We start from the raw sequence: 27,892 nt of genomic DNA on the forward strand, positions 1-27,892 counted from the left end.
CAGTTTAGTGCTGAGGTGAGTGAGTTCACGGCCATGGAGCCAGTTTAGTGCTGAGGTGAGTCATTCCACGGCCATGGAGCCAGTTTAGTGCTGAGGTGAGTCAATTCACTGCCATGGAGCCAGTTTTGTGCTGAGGTGAGTGAATTCACGGTCATGGAGCCAGTTTAGTGCTGAGGTGAGTCAGTTCACTGCCATGGAGCCAGTTTAGTGCTGAGGTGAGTGAGTTCACGGTCATGGAGCCAGTTTAGTGCTGAGGTGAGTGAGTTCACGGTCATGGAGCCAGTTTAGTGCTGAGGTGAGTGAGTTGACGGCCATGGAGCAAGTTTAGTGCTGAGGTGAGTGAGTTCACGGTCATGGAGCCAGTTTAGTGCTGAGGTGAGTGAGTTCACGGTCATGGAGCCAGTTTAGTGCTGAGGTGAGTGAGTTGACGGCCATGGTGCCAGTTTAGTGCTGAGGTGAGTGAGTTCACAGCCATGGAGCCAGTTTAGTGCTGAGGTGAGTGAGTTCACGGCCATGGTGCCAGTTTAGTGCTGAGGTGAGTGAGTTCACTGCCATGGAGCCAGTTTAGTGCTGAGGTGAGTGAGTTCACGGCCATGGTGCCAGTTTAGTGCTGAGGTGAGTGAGTTCACGGCCATGGAGCCAGTTTAGTGCTGAGGTGAGTCATTCCACGGCCATGGAGCCAGTTTAGTGCTGAGGTGAGTGAGTTCATGGCCATGGAGCCAGTTTAGTGCTGAGGTGAGTGAGTTCACGGCCATGGAGCCAGTTTAGTGCTGAGGTGAGTGAGTTCACGGCCATGGAGCCAGTTTAGTGCTGAGGTGAGGGAGTTCACGGCCATGGAACCAGTTTAGTGCTGAGGTGAGTGAGTTCACGGTCATGGAGCCAGTTTAGTGCTGAGGTGAGTGAGTTCACGGTCATGGAGCCAGTTTAGTGCTGAGGTGAGTCATTCCACGGCCATGGAGCCAGTTTAGAGCTGAGGTGAGTCATTCCATGGCCATGGAGCCAGTTTAGTGCTGAGGTGAGTCATTCCACGGCCATGGAGCCAGTTTAGAGCTGAGGTGAGTCATTCCACGGCCATGGAGCCAGTTTAGTGCTGAGGTGAGTGAGTTCACGGCCATGGAGCCAGTTTAGTGCTGAGGTGAGTGAGTTCACGGCCATGTAGCCAGTTTAGTGCTGAGGTGAGTCATTCCACGGCCATGGAGCCAGTTTAGTGCTGAGGTGAGTGAGTTCACGGTCATGGAGCCAGTTTAGTGCTGAGGTGAGTCATTCCACGGCCATGGAGCCAGTTTAGTGCTGAGGTGAGTGAGTTCACGTCCATGGAACCAGTTTAGTGCTGAGGTGAGTCATTCCACGGCCATGGAGTCAGTTTAGTGCTGAGGTGAGTCATTCCACGGCCATGGAGCCAGTTTAGTGCTGAGGTGTGTGAGTTCACGGCCATGGTGCCAGTTTAGTGCTGAGGTGAGTGAGTTCACGGCCATGGTGCCAGTTTAGTGCTGAGGTGAGTGAGTTCACGGCCATGGAGCCAGTTTAGTGCTGAGGTGAGTGAGTTCACGGCCATGGAGCCAGTTTAGTGCTGAGGTGAGTCATTCCACGGCCATGGAGCCAGTTTAGTGCTGATGTGAGTGAGTTCACGGCCATGGAGCCAGTTTAGTGCTGAGGTGAGTCATTCCACGGCCATGGTGCCAGTTTAGTGCTGAGGTGAGTCATTCCACGGCCATGGAGCCAGTTTAGTGCTGATGTGAGTGAGTTCACGGCCATGTTGCCAGTTTAGTGCTGAGGTGAGTGAGTTCACGGCCATGGAGCCAGTTTAGTGCTGAGGTGAGTGAGTTCACGGTCATGGAGCCTGTTCAGTGCTGAGGTGAGTGTGTTCACGGCCATGGAGCCAGTTTAGTGCTGAGGTGAGTCATTCCACGGCCATGGAGCCAGCTTAGTGCTGAGGTGAGTGAGTTCATGGCCATGGAGCCAGTTTAGTTCTGAGATGAGTCATTCCACGGCCATGGAGCCAGTTTAGTGCTCAGTAACCGCTCAGTATGTGCGGTTGGGAGACTGTAGGTCTGACACGGTGGTCAGCAGCTCAGGAGCGGCATAGGGGACCGTGCTCTCTCCGGTCCTGTTCACCCTGTACACATCGGACTTCCAATATAACTCGGAGTCCTGCCATGTGCAGAAGTTCGCTGATGACACGGCCATAGTGGGGTGTGTCAGGAATGGACAGGAGGAGGAGTATAGGAAACTGATACAGGACTTTGTGATATGGTGCAACTCAAACTACCTGCGTCTCAATATCACCAAGACCAAGGAGATGGTGGTGGACTTTAGGAGATCTAGGCCTCATATGGAGCCAGTGATCATTAATGGAGAATGTGTGTTGCAGGTTAAGACCTGCAACTATCTGGGAGTACAGTTAGACGAGAAGCTAGACTGGACTGCCAACACAGATGCCTTGTGCAGGAAGGCACAGAGTCGACTGTACTTCCTTAGAAGGTTGGCGTCATTCAATGTCTGTAGTGAGATGCTGAAGATGTTCTATAGGTCAGTTGTGGAGAGCGCCCTCTTCTTCGTGGTGGCGTGTTGGGGAGGAAGCATTAAGAAGAGGGACGCCTCACGTCTCAATAAGCTGGTAAGGAAGGCGGGCACTGTCGTGGGCAAAGTACTGGAGAGTTTAACATCGGTAGCTGAGAGAAGGGCGCTGAGTAGGCTACGGTCAATTATGGAAAACTCTGAACATCCTCTACATAGCAACATCCAGAGACAGAGAAGCAGTTTCAGCGACAGGTTACTATCGATGCAATGCTCCTCAGACAGGATGAAGAGGTCAATACTCCCCAATGCCATTAGGCTTTACAATTCAACCGCCAGGACTTAAGAACTTTTTTAAAGCTATTATTAATGCTTTTTGAGATAGTGATTTAGATGCATATCATATTTTTTACTGAGTTAAGTATTATATGTAATTAGTTTTGCTACAACAAGTGTATGGGACATTGGAAAAAAAGTTGAATTTCCCCATGGGGATGAATAAAGTATCTATCTATCTATCTATCTATCTATCTATCTATCTATCTATCTATCTATCTATCTATCTATCTATCTATCTTTCTATTCCATGGCCATGGAACCAGTTTAGTGCTGAGTTGAGTCATTCCACGGCCATAGAGCCAGTTTAGTGCTGAGGTGAGTGAGTTCACGGCCATGGAGCCAATTTAGTGCTGAGGTGAGTGAGTTCACGGCCATGGTGCCAGTTTAGTGCTGAGGTGAGTGAGTTCACTACCATGGAGCCAGTTTAGTGCTGAGGTGAGTGAGTTCACGGCCATGGAGCCAGTTTAGTGCTGAGGTGAGTGAGTTCACGGCCATGGTGCCAGTTTAGTGCTGAAGTGAGTGAGTTCACTGCCATGGAGCCAGTTTAGTGCTGAGGTGAGTGAGTTCACGGCCATGGTGCGAGTTTAGTGCTGAGGTGAGTGAGTTCACGGCCATGGAGCCAGTTTAGTGCTGAGGTGAGTGAGTTCACGGCCATGGTGCGAGTTTAGTGCTGAGGTGAGTGAGTTCACGGCCATGGAGCCAGTTTAGTGCTGAGGTGAGTGAGTTCACGGCCATGGAGCCAGTTTAGTGCTGAGGTGAGTGAGTTCACGGCCATGGAGCCAGTTTAGTGCTGAGGTGAGTCATTCCACGGCCATGGAGCCAGTTTAGTGCTGAGGTGAGTCAATTCACTGCCATGGAGCCAGTTTTGTGCTGAGGTGAGTGAGTTCACAGTCATGGAGCCAGTTTAGTGCTGAGGTGAGTCAGTTCACTGCCATGGAGCCAGTTTAGTGCTGAGGTGAGTGAGTTCACGGTCATGGAGCCAGTTTAGTGCTGAGGTGAGTGAGTTCACGGTCATGGAGCCAGTTTAGTGCTGAGGTGAGTGAGTTCACGGCCATGGAGCAAGTTTAGTGCTGAGGTGAGTGAGTTCACGGTCATGGAGCCAGTTTAGTGCTGAGGTGAGTGAGTTCACGGTCATGGAGCCAGTTTAGTGCTGAGGTGAGTGAGTTCACGGCCATGGTGCCAGTTTAGTGCTGAGGTGAGTGAGTTCACAGCCATGGAGCCAGTTTAGTGCTGAGGTGAGTGAGTTCACGGCCATGGTGCCAGTTTAGTGCTGAGGTGAGTGAGTTCACTGCCATGGAGCCAGTTTAGTGCTGAGGTGAGTGAGTTCACGGCCATGGAGCCAGTTTAGTGCTGAGGTGAGTGAGTTCACGGCCATGGAACCAGTTTAGTGCTGAGGTGAGTGAGTTCACGGTCATGGAGCCAGTTTAGTGCTGAGGTGAGTCATTCCACGGCCATGGAGCCAGTTTAGAGCTGAGGTGAGTCATTCCATGGCCATGGAGCCAGTTTAGTGCTGAGGTGAGTGAGTTCACGGCCATGTAGCCAGTTTAGTGCTGAGGTGAGTCATTCCACGGCCATGGAGCCAGTTTAGTTCTGAGGTGAGTGAGTTCACGGTCATGGAGCCAGTTTAGTGCTGAGGTGAGTCATTCCACGGCCATGGAGCCAGTTTAGTGCTGAGGTGAGTGAGTTCACGGCCATGGAACCAGTTTAGTGCTGAGGTGAGTCATTCCACGGCCATGGAGTCAGTTTAGTGCTGAGGTGAGTCATTCCACGGCCATGGAGCCAGTTTAGAGCTGAGGTGAGTCATTCCACGGCCATGGAGCCAGTTTAGTGCTGAGGTGAGTGAGTTCACGGCCATGGAGCCAGTTTAGTGCTGAGGTGAGTGAGTACACGGCCATGGAGCCAGTTTAGTGCTGAGGTGAGTCATTCCACGGCCATGGAGCCAGTTTAGAGCTGAGGTGAGTCATTCCACGGCCATGGAGCCAGTTTAGTGCTGAGGTGAGTGAGTTCACTGCCATGGAGCCAGTTTAGTGCTGAGGTGAGTGAGTTCACTGCCATGGAGCCAGTTTAGTGCTGAGGTGAGTGAGTTCACGGCCATGGTGCCAGTTTAGTGCTGAGGTGAGTGAGTTCACTGCCATGGAGCCAGTTTAGTGCTGAGGTGAGTGAGTTCACGGCCATGGTGCCAGTTTAGTGCTGAGGTGAGTGAGTTCACGGCCATGGTGCCAGTTTAGTGCTAAGGTGAGTGAGTTCACGGCCATGGAGCCAGTTTAGTGCTGAGGTGAGTGAGTTCACGGCCATGGAGCCAGTTTAGTGCTGAGGTGACTCAATTCACTGCCATGGAGCCAGTTTTCTGCTGAGGTGAGTGAGTTCACGGTCATGGAGCCAGTTTAGTGCTGAGGTGAGTGAGTTCACGGTCATGGAGCCAGTTTAGTGCTGAGGTGAGTCATTCCACAGCCATGGAGCCAGTTTAGTGCTGAGGTGAGTGAGTTCACGGTCATGGAGCCAGTTTAGTGCTGAGGTGAGTGAGTTCACGGCCATGGAGCCAGTATAGTGCTGAGGTGAGTGAGTTCACGGTCATGAAGCCAGTTTAGTGCTGAGGTGAGTGAGTTCACGGCCATGGAGCCAGTTTAGTGCTGAGGTGAGTGAGTTCACGGTCATGGTGCCAGTTTAGTGCTGAGGTGAGTCATTCCACGGCCATGGAGCCAGTTTAGTGCTGAGGTGAGTCATTCCACAGCCATGGAGCCAGTTTAGTGCTGATGTGAGTGAGTTCACGGCCATGGAGCCAGTTTAGTGCTGAGGTGAGTGAGTTCACGGCCATGGAGCCAGTTTAGTGCTGAGGTGAGTCATTCCACGGCCATGGAGCCAGTTTAGAGCTGAGGTGAGTCATTCCATGGCCATGGAGCCAGTTTAGTGCTGAGGTGAGTCATTCCACGGCCATGGAGCCAGTTTAGAGCTGAGGTGAGTCATTCCACGGCCATGGAGCCAGTTTAGTGCTGAGGTGAGTGAGTTCACGGCCATGGAGCCAGTTTAGTGCTGAGGTGAGTGAGTTCACGGCCATGTAGCCAGTTTAGTGCTGAGGTGAGTCATTCCACGGCCATGGAGCCAGTTTAGTGCTGAGGTGAGTGAGTTCACGGTCATGGAGCCAGTTTAGTGCTGAGGTGAGTCATTCCACGGCCATGGAGCCAGTTTAGTGCTGAGGTGAGTGAGTTCACGGCCATTGAACCAGTTTAGTGCTGAGGTGAGTCATTCCACGGCCATGGAGTCAGTTTAGTGCTGAGGTGAGTCATTCCACGGCCATGGAGCCAGTTTAGAGCTGAGGTGAGTCATTCCACGGCCATGGAGCCAGTTTAGTGCTGAGGTGAGTGAGTTCACGGCCATGGTGCCAGTTTAGTGCTGAGGTGAGTGAGTTCACGGCCATGGTGCCAGTTTAGTGCTGAGGTGAGTGAGTTCACGGCCATGGAGCCAGTTTAGTGCTGAGGTGAGTGAGTTCACGGCCATGGAGCCAGTTTAGTGCTGAGGTGAGTCATTCCACGGCCATGGAGCCAGTTTAGTGCTGATGTGAGTGAGTTCACGGCCATGGAGCCAGTTTAGTGCTGAGGTGAGTCATTCCACGGCCATGGTGCCAGTTTAGTGCTGAGGTGAGTCATTCCACGGCCATGGAGCCAGTTTAGTGCTGATGTGAGTGAGTTCACGGCCATGGTGCCAGTTTAGTGCTGAGGTGAGTGAGTTCACTACCATGGAGCCAGTTTAGTGCTGAGGTGAGTGAGTTCACGGCCATGGAGCCAGTTTAGTGCTGAGGTGAGTGAGTTCACGGCCATGGTGCCAGTTTAGTGCTGAGGTGAGTGAGTTCACTGCCATGGAGCCAGTTTAGTGCTGAGGTGAGTGAGTTCACGGCCATGGTGCCAGTTTAGTGCTGAGGTGAGTGAGTTCACGGCCATGGAGCCAGTTTAGTGCTGAGGTGAGTGAGTTCACGGCCATGGAGCCAGTTTAGTGCTGAGGTGAGTCATTCCACGGCCATGGAGCCAGTTTAGTGCTGAGGTGAGTCAATTCACTGCCATGGAGCCAGTTTTGTGCTGAGGTGAGTGAGTTCACAGTCATGGAGCCAGTTTAGTGCTGAGGTGAGTCAGTTCACTGCCATGGAGCCAGTTTAGTGCTGAGGTGAGTGAGTTCACGGTCATGGAGCCAGTTTAGTGCTGAGGTGAGTGAGTTCACGGTCATGGAGCCAGTTTAGTGCTGAGGTGAGTGAGTTCACGGCCATGGAGCAAGTTTAGTGCTGAGGTGAGTGAGTTCACGGTCATGGAGCCAGTTTAGTGCTGAGGTGAGTGACTTCACGGTCATGGAGCCAGTTTAGTGCTGAGGTGAGTGAGTTCACGGCCATGGTGCCAGTTTAGTGCTGAGGTGAGTGAGTTCACTGCCATGGAGCCAGTTTAGTGCTGAGGTGAGTGAGTTCACGGCCATGGTGCCAGTTTAGTGCTGAGGTGAGTGAGTTCACTGCCATGGAGCCAGTTTAGTGCTGAGGTGAGTGAGTTCACGGCCATGGTGCCAGTTTAGTGCTGAGGTGAGTGAGTTCACGGCCATGGAGCCAGTTTAGTGCTGAGGTGAGTCATTCCACGGCCATGGAGCCAGTTTAGTGCTGAGGTGAGTGAGTTCATGGCCATGGAGCCAGTTTAGTGCTGAGGTGAGTGAGTTCACGGCCATGGAGCCAGTTTAGTGCTGAGGTGAGTGAGTTCACGGCCATGGAGCCAGTTTAGTGCTGAGGTGAGTGAGTTCACGGCCATGGAACCAGTTTAGTGCTGAGGTGAGTGAGTTCACGGTCATGGAGCCAGTTTAGTGCTGAGGTGAGTGAGTTCACGGTCATGGAGCCAGTTTAGTGCTGAGGTGAGTCATTCCACGGCCATGGAGCCAGTTTAGAGCTGAGGTGAGTCATTCCATGGCCATGGAGCCAGTTTAGTGCTGAGGTGAGTGAGTTCACGGCCATGTAGCCAGTTTAGTGCTGAGGTGAGTCATTCCACGGCCATGGAGCCAGTTTAGTGCTGAGGTGAGTGAGTTCACGGTCATGGAGCCAGTTTAGTGCTGAGGTGAGTCATTCCACGGCCATGGAGCCAGTTTAGTGCTGAGGTGAGTGAGTTCACGGCCATGGAACCAGTTTAGTGCTGAGGTGAGTCATTCCACGGCCATGGAGTCAGTTTAGTGCTGAGGTGAGTCATTCCACGGCCATGGAGCCAGTTTAGAGCTGAGGTGAGTCATTCCACGGCCATGGAGCCAGTTTAGTGCTGAGGTGAGTGAGTTCACTGCCATGGAGCCAGTTTAGTGCTGAGGTGAGTGAGTACACGGCCATGGAGCCAGTTTAGTGCTGAGGTGAGTCATTCCACGGCCATGGAGCCAGTTTAGAGCTGAGGTGAGTCATTCCACGGCCATGGAGCCAGTTTAGTGCTGAGGTGAGTGAGTTCACTGCCATGGAGCCAGTTTAGTGCTGAGGTGAGTGAGTTCACTGCCATGGAGCCAGTTTAGTGCTGAGGTGAGTGAGTTCACGGCCATGGTGCCAGTTTAGTGCTGAGGTGAGTGAGTTCACTGCCATGGAGCCAGTTTAGTGCTGAGGTGAGTGAGTTCACGGCCATGGTGCCAGTTTAGTGCTGAGGTGAGTGAGTTCACGGCCATGGTGCCAGTTTAGTGCTAAGGTGAGTGAGTTCACGGCCATGGAGCCAGTTTAGTGCTGAGGTGAGTGAGTTCAAGGCCATGGAGCCAGTTTAGTGCTGAGGTGACTCAATTCACTGCCATGGAGCCAGTTTTCTGCTGAGGTGAGTGAGTTCACGGTCATGGAGCCAGTTTAGTGCTGCGGTGAGTGAGTTCACGGTCATGGAGCCAGTTTAGTGCTGAGGTGAGTCATTCCACAGCCATGGAGCCAGTTTAGTGCTGAGGTGAGTGAGTTCACGGTCATGGAGCCAGTTTAGTGCTGAGGTGAGTGAGTTCACGGCCATGGAGCGAGTATAGTGCTGAGGTGAGTGAGTTCACGGTCATGAAGCCAGTTTAGTGCTGAGGTGAGTGAGTTCACGGCCATGGAGCCAGTTTAGTGCTGAGGTGAGTGAGTTCACGGCCATGGAGCCAGTTTAGTGCTGAGGTGAGTCATTCCACGGCCATGGAGCCAGTTTAGTGCTGATGTGAGTGAGTTCACGGCCATGGAGCCAGTTTAGTGCTGAGGTGAGTGAGTTCACGGCCATGGAGCCAGTTTAGTGCTGAGGTGAGTGAGTTCACAGCCATGGTGCCAGTTTAGTGCTGAGGTGAGTGAGTTCACGGTCATGGAACCAGTTTAGTGCTGAGGTGAGTGAGTTCACGGCCATGGAGCCAGTTTAGTGCTGAGGTGAGTGAGTTCACGGCCATGGAACCAGTTTAGTGCTGAGGTGAGTGAGTTCACGGTCATGGAACCAGTTTAGTGCTGAGGTGAGTGAGTTCACGGCCATGGAGCCAGTTTAGTGCTGATGTGAGTGAGTTCACGGCCATGGAACCAGTTTAGTGCTGAGGTGAGTGAGTTCACGGTCATGGAACCAGTTTAGTGCTGAGGTGAGTGAGTTCACGGCCATGGAGCCAGTTTAGTGCTGAGGTGAGTGAGTTCACGGTCATGGAACCAGTTTAGTGCTGAGGTGAGTGAGTTCACGGCCATGGAGCCAGTTTAGTGCTGAGGTGAGTGAGTTCACGGCCATGGAGCCAGTTTAGTGCTGAGGTGGGTGAGTTCACGGCCATGGAACCAGTTTAGTGCTGAGGTGAGTGAGTTCATGGTCATGGAGCCAGTTTAGTGCTGAGGTGAGTCATTCCACGGCCATGGAGCCAGTTTAGTGCTGAGGTGAGTGAGTTCACGGCCATGGAGCCAGTTTAGTGCTGAGGTGAGTGAGTTCACGGTCATGGAGCCAGTTTAGTGCTGAGGTGAGTGAGTTCATGGTCATGGAGCGAGTTTAGTGCTGAGGTGAGTCATTCCACGGCCATGGTGCCAGTTTAGTGCTGAGATGAGTGAGTTCACTGCCATGGAGCCAGTTTAGTGCTGAGGTGAGTGAGTTCACGGTCATGGAGCCAGTTTAGTGCTGAGTTGAATCATTCCACGGCCATGGAGCCAGTTTAGTGCTGAGGTGAGTGAGTTCACGGTCATGGAGCCAGTTTAGTGCTGAGGTGAGTGAGTTCATGGTCATGGAGCGAGTTTAGTGCTGAGGTGAGTCATTCCACGGCCATGGTGCCAGTTTAGTGCTGAGATGAGTGAGTTCACTGCCATGGAGCCAGTTTAGTGCTGAGGTGAGTGAGTTCACGGTCAAGAGCCAGTTTAGTGCTGAGTTGAATCATTCCACGGCCATGGAGCCAGTTTAGTGCTGAGGTGAGTGAATTCACGGCCATGGAGCCAGTTTAGTGCTGAGGTGAGTGAGTTCACGGCCATGGAGCCAGTTTAGTGCTGAGGTGAGTCATTCCATGGTCATGGAGCCAGTTTAGTTCTGAGGTGAGTGAATTCACGGCCATGGAGCCAGTTTAGTGCTGAGGTGAGTGAGTTCACGGCCATGGAGCCAGTTTAGTGCTGAGGTGAGTCATTCCATGGTCATGGAGCCAGTTTAGTGCTGAGGTGAGTGAGTTCACGGTCATGGAGCCAGTTTAGTGCTGAGGTGAGTCATTCCACGGCCATGGAGCCAGTTTAGTGCTCAGTAACCGCTCAGTATGTGCGGTTGGGAGACTGTAGGTCTGACACGGTGGTCAGCAGCTCAGGAGCGGCACAGGGGACCGTGCTCTCTCCGGTCCTGTTCACCCTGTACACATCGGACTTCCAATATAACTCGGAGTCCTGCCATGTGCAGAAGTTCGCTGATGACACGGCCATAGTGGGGTGTGTCAGGAATGGACAGGAGGAGGAGTATAGGAAACTGATACAGGACTTTGTGATATGGTGCAACTCAAACTACCTGCGTCTCAATATCACCAAGACCAAGGAGATGGTGGTGGACTTTAGGAGATCTAGGCCTCATATGGAGCCAGTGATCATTAATGGAGAATGTGTGGAGCAGGTTAAGACCTGCAACTATCTGGGAGTACAGTTAGACGAGAAGCTAGACTGGACTGCCAACACAGATGCCTTGTGCAGGAAGGCACAGAGTCGACTGTACTTCCTTAGAAGGTTGGCGTCATTCAATGTCTGTAGTGAGATGCTGAAGATGTTCTATAGGTCAGTTGTGGAGAGCGCCCTCTTCTTCGTGGTGGCATGTTGGGGAGGAAGCATTAAGAAGAGGGACGCCTCACGTCTTAATAAGCTGGTAAGGAAGGCGGGCTCTGTCGTGGGCAAAGTACTGGAGAGTTTAACATCGGTAGCTGAGCGAAGGGCGCTGAGTAGGCTACGGTCAATTATGGAAAACTCTGAACATCCTCTACATAGCACCATCCAGAGACAGAGATGCAGTTTCAGCGACAGGTTACTATCGATGCAATGCTCCTCAGACAGGATGAAGAGGTCAATACTCCCCAATGCCATTAGGCTTTACAATTCAACCGCCAGGACTTAAGAACTTTTTTAAAGCTATTATTAATGCTTTTTGAGATAGTGATTTAGATGCATATCATATTTTTTACTGAGTTAAGTATTATATGTAATTAGTTTTGCTACAACAAGTGTATGGGACATTGGAAAAAAAGTTGAATTTCCCCATGGGGATGAATAAAGTATCTATCTATCTATCTATCTTTCTATTCCATGGCCATGGAACCAGTTTAGTGCTGAGGTGAGTCATTCCACGGCCATAGAGCCAGTTTAGTGCTGAGGTGAGTGAGTTCACGGCCATGGAGCCAGTTTAGTGCTGAGGTGAGTCATTCCATGGTCATGGAGCCAGTTTAGTGCTGAGGTGAGTGAGTTCACGGCCATGGTGCCAGTTTAGTGCTGAGGTGAGTGAGTTCACGGCCATGGAGCCAGTTTAGTGCTGAGGTGAGTGAGTTCACGGCCATGGTGCCAGTTTAGTGCTGAGCTGAGTGAGTTCACGGCCATGGAGCCAGTTTAGTGCTGAGGTGAGTGAGTTCACTGCCATGGAACCAGTTTAGTGCTGAGGTGAGTGAGTTCACTGCCATGGAGCCAGTTTAGTGCTGAGGTGAGTCATTCCACGGCCATGGAGCCAGTTTAGTGCTGAGGTGAGTGAGTTCACGGTCATGGAGCCAGTTTAGTGCTGAGGTGAGTGAGTTCACGGCCATGGAGCCAGTTTAGTGCTGAGGTGAGTGAGTTCACGGCCATGGAGCCAGTTTAGTGCTGAGGTGAGTGAGTTCATGGCCATGGTGCCAGTTTAGTGCTGAGGTGAGTGAGTTCACGGCCATGGAGCCAGTTTAGTGCTGAGGTGAGTGAGTTCACGGTCATGGAGCCAGTTTAGTGCTGAGGTGAGTCAGTTCACTGCCATGGAGCCAGTTTAGGGCTGAGGTGAGTGAGTTCACGGTCATGGAGCCAGTTTAGTGCTGAGGTGAGTGAGTTCACGGTCATGGAGCCAGTTTAGTGCTGAGGTGAGTGTGTTCATGGCCATGGAGCCAGTTTAGTGCTGAGGTGAGTCATTCCACGGCCATGGAGCCAGTTTAGTGCTGAGGTGAGTGTGTTCACGGCCATGGAGCCAGTTTAGTGCTGAGGTGAGTCATTCCACGGCCATGGAGCCAGTTTAGAGCTGAGGTGAGTGAGTTCACGGTCATGGAGCCAGTTTAGTGCTGAGGTGAGTGAGTTCACGGTCATGGAGCCAGTTTAGTGCTGAGGTGAGTGAGTTCACGGTCATGGAGCCAGTTTAGTGCTGAGGTGAGTGAGTTCACGGTCATGGAGCCAGTTTAGTGCTGAGGTGAGTGAGTTCACGGTCATGGAGCCAGTTTAGTGCTGAGGTGAGTGAGTTCACGGTCATGGAGCCAGTTTAGTGCTGAGGTGAGTGAGTTCACGGTCATGGAGCCAGTTTAGTGCTGAGGTGAGTGAGTTCACGGTCATGGAGCCAGTTTAGTGCTGAGGTGAGTGAGTTCACGGTCATGGAGCCAGTTTAGTGCTGAGGTGAGTGAGTTCACGGTCATGGAGCCAGTTTAGTGCTGAGGTGAGTGAGTTCACGGTCATGGAGCCAGTTTAGTGCTGAGGTGAGTGAGTTCACGGTCATGGAGCCAGTTTAGTGCTGAGGTGAGTGAGTTCACGGTCATGGAGCCAGTTTAGTGCTGAGGTGAGTGAGTTCACGGTCATGGAGCCAGTTTAGTGCTGAGGTGAGTGAGTTCACGGTCATGGAGCCAGTTTAGTGCTGAGGTGAGTGAGTTCACGGTCATGGAGCCAGTTTAGTGCTGAGGTGAGTGAGTTCACGGTCATGGAGCCAGTTTAGTGCTGAGGTGTGTGAGTTCACGGTCATGGAGCCAGTTTAGTGCTGAGGTGAGTGTGTTCATGGCCATGGAGCCAGTTTAGTGCTGAGGTGAGTCATTCCACGGCCATGGAGCCAGTTTAGTGCTGAGGTGAGTGTGTTCATGGCCATGGAGCCAGTTTAGTGCTGAGGTGAGTCATTCCACGGCCATGGAGCCAGTTTAGAGCTGAGGTGAGTCATTCCACGGCCATGGAGCCAGTTTAGTGCTGAGGTGAGTGAGTTCACGGCCATGGAGCCAGTTTAGTGCTGAGGTGAGTGAATTCACGGCCATGGAGCCAGTTTAGTGCTGAGGTGAGTGAGTTCATGGCCATGGAGCCAGTTTAGTGCTGATGTGAGTGAGTTCACGGTCATGGAGCCAGTTTAGTGCTGAGGTGAGTCATTCCACGGCCATGGAGCCAGTTTAGTGCTGAGGTGAGTGAGTTCACGGCCATGGAGCCAGTTTAGTGCTGAGGTGAGTCATTCCACGGCCATGGAGCCAGTTTAGTGCTGAGGTGAGTGAATTCACGGTCATGGAGCCAGTTTAGTGCTGAGGTGAGTGAGTTCACGGCCATGGAGCCAGTTTAGTGCTGAGGTGAGTGAGTTCACGGTCTTGGAGCCAGTTTATGCTGAGGTGAGTGAGTTCACTGCCATGGAGCCAGTTTAGTGCTGAGGTGATTGAGTTCACGGTCTTGGAGCCAGTTTAGTGCTGAGGTGAGTGAGTTCACTGCCATGGAGCCAGTTTAGTGCTGAGGTGAGTGAGTTCACGGCCATGGAGCCAGTTTAGTGCTGAGGTGAGTGAGTTCACTGCCATGGAGCCAGTTTAGTGCTGAGGTGAGTGAGTTCACGGCCATGGAGCCAGTTTAGTGCTGAGGTGAGTGAGTTCACGGTCTTGGAGCCAGTTTAGTGCTGAGGTGAGTGTGTTCACGGCCATGGAGCCAGTTTAGTGCTGAGGTGAGTGAAATAGGTCCAGGAGCCTGATGCCTACAGGCCACACGTGCGGAGTCTGTTCATCACCTTGACCAGGCTGACAGACATCTCTGAAGTCAGTCCCAGTATCATCAGACTGCCCATCTGGAATGCATAATACACCATGTGCTCTGCAAACACCTCTGTCAGAAAGATGATTCCTTATGTTGCAATTAATTGTAGCAAACGCTGCAAATCAGTCCTGTTGTTAAGGTAATCAGCAAGCTTTGGAGCTGGAATTTTAACACCAGATGATTATTTGGGCACTGGAACTTTTGAAGCCCCATTAAAGAGATAGTGAGACAGGATCTAAGTAGCACCATACACTAAACAGGATGCCTTTTTAGCGTTTCATGTACTGTATCCTGGAACTGATCTACGTCTTGGCTGATATTCTGTGAACTATATTCCAAACATCTTTAGTGTGGGCTTCATTGTTATTGTTGAAAGCTGCAAGCAGATTACTATGAACAGGTTGTCTTAAATACCGATATGCCAGAGAAGGAAAGAAAGCAAGTTTTGTACTTTATTGGACTGGATCATACCACTTGCCAACACTTCTACTGGAATCTCGGACTGTTGTCCAATGCTGACTTATGCCTTTGTACATTAACTACAGAAGCCAAAGGTGTTCCAGATATCTGATGTCGAAGTTCAAAGTTAATTTATTATCGATGTACATGTCACCATAGACTAGCTTGAGATTCTTTTTGTTTTGAAAATGTCACCATGTCCAGTGGCAGACCCCTGAATCAGAATTGGGTTTAATTTCACCAGCATATGTCGTGAAATTTGTTGTTACGTGGCAGCGCTACATTGCAATATATAATAATAAAAACTATAAGTTACAATAAGAAGTATATACAGGAAAGAAAATTACAATAAATACGTAGTGGGAAAAGAGAGGTAGTGTTTATGGGTCCGATCAGAGAGCTGATGATGGAGGGAGAGAAGCTGTCGCTGTTGAGCGTGTGTCTTCAAGCTCCTGTGCCTCCTCCTTGATGGTAGCAATGAGAAGAGGGCATACCCTGGGTGATGGGGGTCCTTAATGATGAATGCTGCCGTTTTGAGGCATCGCCTTTTGAAGGTGACCTGGTTGCTGGCGTAACTAATGCCCATGATGGAGTTGGGTGAGCTTTCAATTCTCTGCAGCTTTTTCCGACCCAGTGCAGTGGCCCCTCCACACCAGACAGTGTTGAGCTGATTTCCAAATATAACTCCACATCACCCAGAGTTCGAAACACAGCTCTATTCATCTGAACGAGGTGAGTAATAAGGTAAGTATAGGTAGTAGTTTATCATTAATTTTACTTTATCTTAATGTTTTGATTAATATCTTGACTTGTAATGTATTTTAATCACTCTTTTGATGACTTGAACCTATTTGAACTGTTTTGAAATGTTTTGTGATTATCAGAAACTTGTTAAGATAGTTCAAGGGCCTTTACAGCGGCAAATCGGAGTCTGTCTCTGCTGCTCGTGGTCCATTTTCCTTCAGTGGAAGACTTGTGGGCGTGCAACGGTCAGGACAGCTTCCCTCTGTGCTTGGATTGGTGCTGTAAGGGTGGATGGGCTCTGCACCAGGCAGAGGGCCAGTCCAATCAAATCTCATCCTTTATTTTCTTCCTATAACTTCCTTTCTATTCCATGTATTTCTTTCACTCTTCCTTCAATAGGTAGGGGAGATGGGTACTGGAGATTTCCAGGGTGGTGCACACAGATTACCCAGTCACAGAGGAAAGGGGTCGACAGAAGCAGGACCTCTCCATTATCATTAAGCCTGTAAGTCATTCACATGCGCATGTGTGTATTTAATGTGGAAAACACATCAAGCTGCTGATGCTTGCACTGTCTGAGGCGCCACCTTCCAAGCAGAGGACCAAAGATAACCATATAACAATTACAGCACGGAAACAGGCTATCTTGACCCTTCTAGTCCGTGCCGAACGCTTACTCTCACCTAGTCCCACCGACCTGCACTCAGCCCATAACCCTCCATTCCTTTCCTGTCCATATACTGATGCACCATCAATAACTCACTCTGAGACGTAAGAAGTGAGATATCAGCTTTTATTGACTGGAAGAATGAACAACACAACATCCTGGAGAATGAGGGCTGGCCTCAGGCCTCATTCACCTATATACAGGGGTTTGTGGGAGGAGCCACAGGAGCAGTCAGCAGGGGTCTGTTGGGAGCAAACCACACTGGTATATGTAGTTCACCACATATACCGATCCAATTTTTTTTTAAATGTCATGAGTGCCTTAGTCACTGGGGTCAGAGTTATTGTGATCATTTAGAAGTCAAGGCCTGAATGTCAAACCCATAAGACTATAATACATATGAGAAGAAATGGGCTATTGGGCCCATCAAGTCTGCTAGGTCATTCCATCATGGTTGATCTATTATCCCTCTCAACTCCATTCTCCTGCCTTTGATGCCCTGACAAATCAAGAACCGATCAGCCTCCGCTTTAAATATATCCAATGACTTGGCCTCCACAAAATTCCTCCCTCATCCCTGTTCTAAGTGGATGCCCCTCTCTTTTGAGGCTGTGCCTTCTGGCCCTAAACATCCCCACTACAGGAAACATCCTCTCCACATTCACTCTATCTCAGCCTTTCAATATTCAATGTTTCAATTAGATCTCCCCTCATTCTTCTAAACTCCAAAGCATACAGGCCCAGAGCCATCAAACACTCCTCATACACTAAACCTGTCATTGCCAGAATCGTTTTTGTGAGCCCCTTCTGGACCCTCTGCAATGTCAGCACATCTTTTCTTAGTTAAGGGGCTCACAATACTCCAAGTGCGATCTGACCAATCCTGGGGTGAAGTCTGAAGCTGGAGGCCTGATGTCTGTGAGTCTGAGAATCTGGTCAGAAGGACTGAAGGCCCAGAGGTGGAGTTCCCAGGGGCTGGATGACTGTCTGTGTGTGTGTGGGTGGGTGGGATGGATGCAAAAGGGGATTGTTTTGCTGTTGTTGTCTTGTTTTGTTCTTGTTGATGCTTGGGTTGCTCTAAGGAACATTGTGGGCATGCTATGTTGGCACCAGGCAGCCCATCCTAGGGTGTGCTGGTTAATGCCAACAATGCATGTCACTGTACGTTTCGATGTACATTTAGCAAATAAATCTGAATCTGGAAGTTTAACTTTCTACCACCTGGATAACAATTAAACCAAAGTAATTTGTTTCTATATCCCACAACGTGAGAAAAATTCACCACAACTGAACAGCACCCACCCAATTCCTCACAGTGTGCAAACGTGTACTATTAGGAACTAAAGCTCTGCAAAACTTATTTAGATCTGAAATACTTTTCACACTGAATGTGAGGTGGGAGACATTTCCGAAATACTTCCTTTGCGTCAGACAGCGAAAGGTTTGTCTTTGAAGTGACGAATGGTGTAAGCTGTTCTCACCTTCCGAAGCTGATCTTCAATGTCAATTCCAAAACCCTCGGCTCTGGCACTGAAATGTAGGTTTGACTTAACCCCGGGACCAGCTGTTACCTCAATATGTCTTCACACAACAGGATGTGTCATGTGCAGAAGGATCGGAGCTATTGCAGTTATTTTGGCATAACACCTGTGCAGTTGGCTTTGCTATTGCTCTTTTTCTTTGTCTACTTTATACATTTTATATTCTTATCCTTTCCGTATGTCTGGCAGCATTCCCTTTTCCTTGACGTGTAGCTGACCCACTTTCGGACTTCTGCCTATGTTGGATTTGCTTGCTATTAGCACTTGGATCAAAGAACTAGGGCGACTATTCTTCTGTGTGCGAGCCTCTAATTGACACCTCCCCTGCCGAGAGTGGGTACTTGCTGTGCCTGAAACATGGACACAGTTTTCTGTCTCATCACTCTGCACTAAGATTAACTCTTTAATATATACTTTCCTCCTTTCACATTAAGTAAGACTTGGAGGCAATGTAAAAGCTACCAACTTTGGGATTCTAGTAGAATTAAAGAGCATCAGTGTAAACACACACACAAACCATGCTGAAGCATAGTCACCTGTTCAGTCAGCAGAATAGATCAGCTCTGTTCAATAGCTGTTTTTCAAGATTTTATTGAAATTCTTTCAGGATACATGCAGGAATAAAGATTACTCACAGATATTTTTCAATATAAATGGATATTTCCCCCAGAGTTTCTTACCATACATACTTTCAGTGGCCACTCTAGCAGGTACCCCCAGTATCTAATAAATTGGCCTCTGAGTGATATAGTCATGGTCTTCTGTTGCTGTCGCCCGTCCACTTCAAGGTTCGACGTGTTGTGTGTTCAGAGATGTTCTTCTGTACTCCACTGTTGCCTTCGTAGCAGCACACACAACACGCTGCAGGAACTCAGGTCGGGCAGCATCCGTGGAAACGAGCAGTCAACGTTTCAGTCCAAGACCCTTCATCAGGACTGAAGAGGGAGGGGGCAGGGGCCCCATAAAGAAGGTGGGGGGAGGGTGGAAGGTGCCAGGTGAAAAACCAATCAGAGGAAAGATCAAGGGGTGGGGGACGGGACGCAGGGAGGGGATAGGCCGGAGTGGTGAAGAAGGAATGTAAGGGGAAAGCACTATGGGTAGTAGAAGAAGGCAGAATCATGAGAGAGGTGATAGGCAGCTGGAAGAGGAGGCAGAGTGAAAGTGGGATGGGGGATGGGAGAGGGAGGGAATTACCGGAAGTTGGAGAATTCGATGTTCATACCAAGGGGCTGGAGACTACCCAGACAGTATATGAGGTGTTGCTCCTCCAACCTGAGTTTGGCCTCATCATGGTAGTAGAGGAGGCCATGTACGGACATATCTGAATGGGAATGTGAAGCAGAGTTGAAGTGGGTGGCAACCGGGAGATCCTGTCTGTTGTGGCAGATGGAGCGGAGTTGCCTTCCTGTTAGTTTGAACCAGTCTGGTCACCCTCCTCTGACCTCTCTCACTAACGAGGTATATTTGCCCACAGAACTGCCGCTCACTGGATTTTTTAATATGTTTTTCACACCATTCTCTGTAAACTCTGGATCAGGGGTTCCCAATCTTTTTTATGCCATGGACTGCTATCGTTATCCAAGAGGTCCATGGAGCCCAGATTAGGGACCCCTGCTCCAGAGACTGGTGTGAGTGAAAATCCCAGGAGATCAACAATTTATGCGTTAGTCAACCTGCCGTCTGGCAGCAGCAGTCACTGCACCGTCAATCACTTAGAGCATATTTCTTCCCCTTTGTAATGTTTGGTTTGAATAACAACTGAACCTCTTGACCATGTCTGCATGCTTTTATGCATTGAGTTGCTGTCACGTGCTTGGCTGGTTAGATATTTGCATTATCAAGCAGGCGTACGTGTGTAAGGTGGCCACTAAATGTATTTCAAAAATGAGCATACAGAATGATAAGACAATATAATAAATAAACAATTAATCTTAAATTCATATGGAACTAGCAGATGACATACAAATGTTTCAATAAACTTACAGGCATTGAAGGGTCCTGATGAAGCGTCTCGGCCCCAAACGTCATCTGTTTATTTCTGTCCATTGATGCTGTCCGACCTGCTGAATTTCTCCAGCAGTTTGTGGATTTCAGCATCTGCAGAATATCACTGTAGAAAGCATTACCCAAAAGTTCGGTATGAAACTGATATATTTGTTTAGAGCATTTTACTCTGGCATTCTGGATCCCTTCGTTGTATTTGCATGATATTTAGTAAATATCTAGATTACTAGTATCTATTTAGTGAATATGTGCTTATATTGTGTAATGTTGAATTATAGTTTGCTAGCAACATGATAATAAGACCACAGGACCATAAGATATAGGACATAATTAGGCCATTTGGCCCATCGAGTCCGCTCCTCCATTTCATCATGGCTGATCCAATTTTCCTCTCAGCCCCAATCTCCTGCCTTCTCCCCTTGTCCCTTCATGCCCTGACAAATCAAGAATCTATCAACCTCTGCCTTAAATAAACCCAAGCAACGCACACAAGATGCTGGAGGAACTCAGCAGGCCAGGCAACATCTATGGAAAAGAGTATTGTCGACGTTTCAAGCTGAAACCCTTTGGCAGGACACTTGAATATACCCAATCACCTGTGGTAATGAATTCCACAGGCTCACCACTCTCTGGCTCAAGAAATCCCTTCTCAGCTCCATTCTAAATGGATTTGACTCTATTCTGAGGCTGTGTCCTCTGGTCCTAGACCTCCTCACCATAAGAAATCAACTCCACGTTCACTCTATTGAAGCCTTTCAATATTCAATGGACTTCAGTGAGGTCACCCCTCATCCTTCTGAATTCCAGTGAGTATAAACCCAGAGCCATCAAATGCTCCTGAAATGACAAGCCTTTTCAATGCCGGAAGCTCCTTTGCACCCTCTCCAATGCCAGGACATCTTCTCTGAGGTAAGGGGGTCAGAGCTGCTCACAATACTCCGTAATAGTGAATCATAAGAGCATAGCATGGGAAAATATTATTGCTCCACATCAACAACTACATATCACAAATCTATTATTAAATCTGTGCTTTCCGCACAGAGTCCATCAAAACCCTGGAACCGTTGACCCACTTTCCTGTAAATTGATAAGAGGTGCTGCTGTCAGACCTGCATCATCATCCACAGGGGGAGGTGGCAGAGTACTTACTCTGGGGAGGAGACACTCACATCCACCCTTCAACTGAGACGCTGAGTTAAAGCCCCTCCTGCCTCCCCATCAGGATTTCGAGAAGCAGTGGAGTAATTCCCTGCACCCTGCCAAAGTGTATCTCTCAGCCAACATGACAATGGACTGGTGACACTGTGGTGAACTATGTATATCTGTCTGGACACGCCCCCCCCCCCCCCACTGACTGCTCCTGTGGCTCCTCCCACAGACCCCTGTATAAAGGCAATTGGAGGCACTGCTCCTCCCTCAGTCTCCAGGATGTTGTGTGGTGGTCTCTTGCTGCTGACAATGTTCTTCCAGCTAATAAAAGCCTATCTCTCGCCTCACGTCTCCGAGAGTTATTGATGGTGCATCAGACACCACAATGTTGTTTACAGGATCTTCTTTGATACAGCACTCTGCAACTTCCAAATGAGAGACAAAGTATGTAATACAGAAGGAAGTCATTTTGCTTTCTGTTCATCTTCCGGCATGGTCAGCTGATCTATCACAATCCCCACAGGTTGTACTTGTCACCTTCAGTTTACCTCACCCAAAGTTGTTGAAATCAGCGTGAAAGAGCAAGGAATTTCAACCAGAAAAAGAACTGAGTTTCTATAATCCTATTCTCCGAGACAAGACATTGCACTGGAAAGTACGAAGCAGTTAAAAACGTAGAGTCATAAGAATGTAAGCCATAGAAGGAACTCAGTAAACATGCATAACACAACCCTGCTTCCCAACTCCAAGCCTGTAGATTTGTGGGTTACTAATTTTCAAGAGATCATCCAGGTGAGGGAATCTGGCAACAACAATCAGCAAATTCCAACCTCCTTTACTCGTTCAGTGAAAGCAATTTTCCTCAATTCCACTCAAATTCTCTAATTAATTTAATTTATGCTCCTTAATTAATGTTCTGCATACTTAAGGGAAATATATTATTCCCAATTTCCCCAAGATCTTTCATCTCTGCTTCCATTTGTGTGTTCTCTCCCTGCAGTGGAATTCCTGGACTAGGCCGGCTGCTTACTGTCAGGACTGCTGCAAGCCCCTTCCTCTCAGAAGACAGAACCCCAAGGCACTCTGGAACAAACAGTATACTCCAAACTATATATCGCCCGCCAGCTTTGGCAATTTGCCAGACTCCAGTAAACGGGAAATCTCCCAGGCATTTGAACATTTAGCCAGAGGCTGGTGAATCCGTGAAATTCATTGCCACAGTTGGCTGTGGATGCCAAAGTAGGAGGAGGTTGACGAGCTCTTGATTAGTAAGGGCGTCAGAGGTTACAGGGAGAAGGCAAAGGAATAGGGTTGAGACTCAATGGGCCAAATGATCTAATTCTGCTCCTATGTCCTATGTTTCTATTAAAAATAAACTGCTGCAAGACTCATCAAGTCAAGCAGCATCTGTGGAGGCCATGGAATGGCCAACATTTTGGCTGAAGACCCTTTACCAAGACTGAGAATGCAGAGGGAGAACTGCTAGGATATAGAGGTGAAAGGCAAGAGTGAAACAATGGCTGGAAGGTGGTAGGTGGAAGCAGGTGAAGATGGGGGAGTTTGGGTACATTGCAGCTAGGTGAGAGAGGGGGAGGAGTGTTGACACAGAAGCTAGGAGGTGATAGGTGGAAACATATGGAAAATATTAGGCAGGTAGGGAAACGAAAGAAGGCAAATAGCAACACTGGCCAGTAGGTGATAGACGGAAGTGGATAAGGAAGGGGTGATATCAGATACAAGCAGGTTGGGAAGGTAGGGCAAGAGATAAACAAATCAGTTAGGTAGGAATGTGGGTGATGAGCAGATGGGAACAGGAGGGGGAGGGCATTATCTAGGTAACAAGAAGGTTGGAAATGGTGAACAACTGAGAGTGATCCTGGTTGGACTGGTGGGAGAGGCAAAGGAACATGGGGCTGTGGGATAACTGAAACTGGAAAATGTGACTGTAGGCAAATGATCTGGTGCTTCTTCTTTTAGGTTGCTTTTGGTCTGACCATGGTAGTGGAGAAGACTGAGGTCAGACAGGTTGGTGTGGGAAAGGAAAGGGGAGATGTAATGACACTCAAATGGATGCTCAAGATGGCCATTGTGAACAGGGTGAACCTAGCAGTCTCTGCCTGCTGGTGTATACAATAACTATCTTCCCTCTGTACCCTCAGTCCTGATGCATATGTATGGCCTCCTCTGCTCTTTCTATAAAGCCTAACTCAGGTTGGAGGAGCGACACCTCATATTCCATCCGGGTAGCCTCCAATGTGATGGCATGAAAATCAATTTCTCTAACTTACACCCTGTCCATAACTCAGCCCCCCACCACCTTCTTTTCCCATTTCCAAGTCTGAATACCCTCTTATTTCTTCTCCTCAGCAGCCCATCACTTCCCTCTGGTTCCCCTTCTCCTTCCCTTTCTTCCATAGTCTACAGTCCTCTCCTATCAGATTCCTTCCTCTTCAGCTCTTTACCTCTCCTACTTATCTCCCCTCAGCTTCCAACTTCATTTCTCCTCCCCTACCTACCCAACTTCCTCCTCCCATCTGGTCTTATCTATCATCTGCCAGTTTGTACTCCAACCCTCCCCCCCCCCCCCCCATCTTCTCATTCTGACTTCCTCCCCTTCCTTTCCAGTCCTGATGAAGGGTCTCGGCCTGAAACATTGACTGTTCATTCTCCTCCATAGATACTGCCAGACTTGCTGAGTTCCTCCAGCAAGCGTATTTGTTCAAGATTTCCAGTATCTGTTATATCTCGTGTTTATGCACATAATAGAATGATACAGTTGCTAATCCTACTCCAAACGGTGATGGTGTTTCCGGACACTAATCTTGCGGTACCAATTTGCTCTTTGGCGGAAAGTGTTTTCATTGCTTTCTCCACAGGCTGCATTTGCAGATACGTGCACCCAGCAAGTTTGAAGAAAAATAGTTAGAACTCAGCCTCCACTGATTTTTCGGTACGTTATAATATAAGGCTGAATGTACTTGTATCATTATTTTCCAAATAGATATAGGATATAACAGTGATTTACAGCAGTTAATTTAAGTACGATTCACCCTTAAGTCATGAATGTTTCAGGGCATTTGTGTAAAAGAAAGCCTGAGAATCAGTCGTAGTGTAGGATTTTGTGAATAAAACATGGGAGAGTCGTTTCATGTGCTTAGCAAAAGCCACAGCCCTTTACAGTCGGCCCTCCTTATCCGTGAATTCCGCATGTGCGAATTCAACCAACCGCGAATCATGAAAACCCGGAAGTGTTCTTCCAGCACTTGTTGTTCGAGCATGTACAGACTTTTTTTTCTTGTCATTATTCCCTAAACAATGCAGTATAACAACTATTTTACATAGCATTTACATTGTATTAGGTATTATAAGTAATCTAGAGATGATTTAAAGTATACGGGAGGATGTGTGGGTTATCATGGATTGCGATCGAAAAAAATCAGATGTTCTCTTACTAAGTAAGTCGGAACAGGTACATCCAGTATTATTTAGCGTCAGTTAGTCAAGCGTTTGTCTTAGTATATAGTATATATTTTACCTTTCTCTGCATATAAAACACTTAAGAACGTATGTTTCAGTGCTGGGCCTGGGAAGTTCCCGAGTTTGATCTAGTGACAGACCGCTCCCAAGTGCACTCTCCACCGTGCCGGGTTGATGTGGAAGATCAAAAACCCAAAACCCCAGAGTCAATAATTAAACTGCTGCGTTGCTTAGTAATAATTGTAGCTTTCATTGGGGCAGGGCCTTCCTCACTTTATCCTTTAAAATTGTTCTGATCATTGACCAGCGTAGCCTAACGCTTTTCCAATGACCGATGGCGTTTCACCTCTTTCCGATCGCTTTATTATTTTCACTATATTTTCAATCATTATCGTGATTATTTTCATGAACAGAAACACTGCAGATTCAGAGCTCTGCCACTGGGTCCTAAGATCCACCGCATTGAGCCAGGCTGAATAAGGGACTTGGGCATCAGCGAACTTTGGTATCTGTGAGGGGTCCCGGAACCAATCCCTCGCTGATAAGGAGGGCCAACTGTACTTCCATTACAAACAAATCAAAAGCAGTTAGCTTACACTGACGTCATTACATCAGTCGCATCTCTTAAAGTGAACACAACAACTCCACGATGGTGTTTGTGAACAATGTAGAACAGCTTCTATTATTGAGAATATGTGTCATCTGTCACCCATTACATTACCTTACAATAGTGTTAATAAGATGTTCTATTATCACAGGCAAAGGCTATCGGTTGAATACTGCTTTTTAAATTATTCTGCCTGAAATCCCCACAGTTGAATGATCAATTTTCATTTTTAAAATCTTTTTATTGATACATAATCTTCTACAGCTATAAAATGATACAAGACTTCAACAAGTTGATATATATACAATTAATAAAGCTGAAGGAAAAAAAACTTATCAAAAAAGAATATATGGTAATGAAAAAAAAATTATTTTATAAAGAAAAGAAGGAAAAAACAGAACCCCAACTAACCAAAAAAAAGAAACCCCACAAACTACAAGAGAAGGAAAAAGAAAATAGAAAAAAAGAAAAAACCCATTAGGAATTAATTTTCAACGATCACTGACCACATTTGTCAGACACTTGTATTTCTACTTATCTGTAGCCACCTGACTGAAAGGGTTATTATGATGAAAGTTAAAACTCTGACATTCTGTAAGCAAGTAACCCAATTTTCACTTTGCGATTTCCTATTCCTATCATTTTTAACTGTGTGGTTTCCTCCAGCTGCTGCAGTTGGTGTCAGAAGCGAGAAATGTTTAAGGGGAACATGAGGGGGAGTTTCTTTCCTCAGGGTGTGGGGGTGAGAGTGTGAGAATTAACTACAGGAGTCGGAACAGTCATCCACAGAGAAGCACATGGCTCCTGGAAGAGAGCTGATGTGAGAAGGTAATAATATAAGGGAGCACCTTTCCTATAAACCAGACACCCGACTTGAGTTCTATGAAGAGCAGGCACTGGCCTCTGCCCAACAGTCATAAACACTGGAGCCTCTTTGATCATCACAATATTTTTGGCAGTGAACACAGTCACAGGAGCATGAAACCCATAATATTTTAACAACCAGGCCTCATTTTGCCCCGTCCTTAGAATTAAATGGGAGAAATGACAGAAATAGTCAGACCAGTGTGCTGTCAGGATGGACTGCAGGGGTCTTTGTGATCTGATATGGGGAGGTCTTCCTCCTATCACAGAAGGCATAGCTTTCTCTCTAATATTCCTGGGCTCTCCTAGTTCCAGGAAAGTTAAGACATATTCAAAGTTACTTAGGCCAGGCTCAGTGGGTCAATAGAACTGTGTTCTATGACTTTATTGGTCCTGTACTGGATGCCAATTGATTTTGTGGCTTATGATGCTGATGGGACAGATAGATTTCTTGGAATATATCCCATAGATTGAGGCCTGGTTTTTGTGCTCTCTGGCCGGGAGAATTAGAAGCGATTACTTCAAAATGAGCAACTGCCCACTCTCCAAATTCTGTCAAACAGATAGAGTGAAAATAGTCCCCCATGAATGAAGTTCCATGTCAGAATGAAGACAGTCAAATGGACATTGAAGAAATGGCACCAGGCATACTTGGAAGTGTGCTGCAGCTGAAGGTTCTCTAGACAAACCATCTTTACCAATGGAAAATTCCCCTCTGAAAGCCGTTTGACTTTTGACCCGTGCTGAAAATGAAACAAACAGTGAAGAGATTACCAAAACTAATTTTACTGGTGCTGATAATTATATCACTCAATTCCACACTGGAAAGATGCTTTATTCATGCAGCAGAATTTTGCCAGACGCAGATCACCGAACAGTTCTGCTAAAACTTTTTGTTGAACATTAAAATGCTACAAAAAGAAAATTGAATACTTCAAAAGAAAAAAGAATGTGTTTTTATTTAACAAGCTAATAGAAACAGTCAGAAAAGATAAACTTGTAGGGAAAAAAGCACATGTGTTTGAGAACCTAATAGTTGACTGCCCTGTTACTTTCATCAACGGAGTTTATCATAATTGGCACATAGACCTGTCAAATTCTTCAGAAAGTTCCACTGTTATTTGTTTAACAACAAAGATCTTACTGTGACCTTTGAACAGCCGCATTGTGTTCTCAGATATGTTGGTTCTTTTTGATTTTGAGTAAACAGAAACTGTTTCTTTGTGTATCTAACCCATTAGTTTGAAACCTACAAACAACTGATCAGTGTCAGGTACCTACTCTCCCACTTTCTTATATTACATCAGAAGTAGGTCTTAATCCTGTTTGGAAAGAAACTGGATATCTGGTAAATCAGAGCTACACAAACCATACTGAAATAATATGCACAATTTAAATGTTCCACAAGCTACATTCTTGCCGTGATTTTGCTTTAAGTGTCTATACCTTTAGTTCAATAATGTGTGATAGGTTGACTAAAGCTGCTTGCTTTAGTGGCCAAAGGATTGATTAAAGTGGAGAAATAAAGTCAGAACTAATTAATTATCCTCCAAATGGATCACAATCTTGTTGTGTTTTGTAGGCTTGCATGCCCCAATGACCCGGAGAGCTATGTTGGCTGGAGTCAGGGCTTTGTGCCTTGGCTCTTGGTAGGGTCACCCATGCCAAACAGGTCAAAGGGTAGAGGACAGACTGAGTGATCCACCAGTTCAGGGCTTGGGGCTAACAACCCTGACTAGTAAAACAAAATTGTTCAAGAAACAGCAGTGAAGAGTTCTTCTACATCTGAGTGCGATGGTATTCCTGAGTCTCCACCTGGAAATTGCATGACTGACAGTAGTGAAAACCAAGCGGAAGCTACTGATGAGATGAAAGAAGCTCTGAACACCGCCAGAGATGGAGGACCTTCATTGCTGCCCGAAACACCCGTGGCGTAATGGGCCGTACGTAAGTAAGAAATTAATTATACCACTTGGCTCTTTAATTTCACAGATAGTGAGCCACAATCCGGAGTGAGAGACATATGGCACAGAAGTAAGCCCTACAGCCTACCGAGGTGGTGCCCAGATACACTTACCTATAATAATCCCATTTTTATTTTTATTCTCCCCACGTTACCACCAGCTCCCCCAGATTCC

General features: G+C 47.8%; 1 long non-coding RNA gene across 1 annotated transcript in view; it reads left to right on the forward strand.

Annotated features, from left to right (window-relative positions):
• Positions 1-27,892, forward strand: part of LOC140725970 (uncharacterized) — a 110,279-nt gene that overhangs the window by 77,392 nt on the left and 4,995 nt on the right. Inside the window, exons 2-4 of the long non-coding RNA XR_012098551.1 lie at positions 21,807-22,045; positions 23,683-23,756; positions 27,337-27,701. This is a non-coding gene — a long non-coding RNA (uncharacterized lncRNA). The remainder of the gene's footprint in view (positions 1-21,806; positions 22,046-23,682; positions 23,757-27,336; positions 27,702-27,892) is intronic.

The sequence above is a fragment of the Hemitrygon akajei genome, chromosome 4 (assembly GCF_048418815.1).
Source record: "Hemitrygon akajei chromosome 4, sHemAka1.3, whole genome shotgun sequence".
NCBI lineage: Eukaryota > Metazoa > Chordata > Chondrichthyes > Myliobatiformes > Dasyatidae > Hemitrygon > Hemitrygon akajei.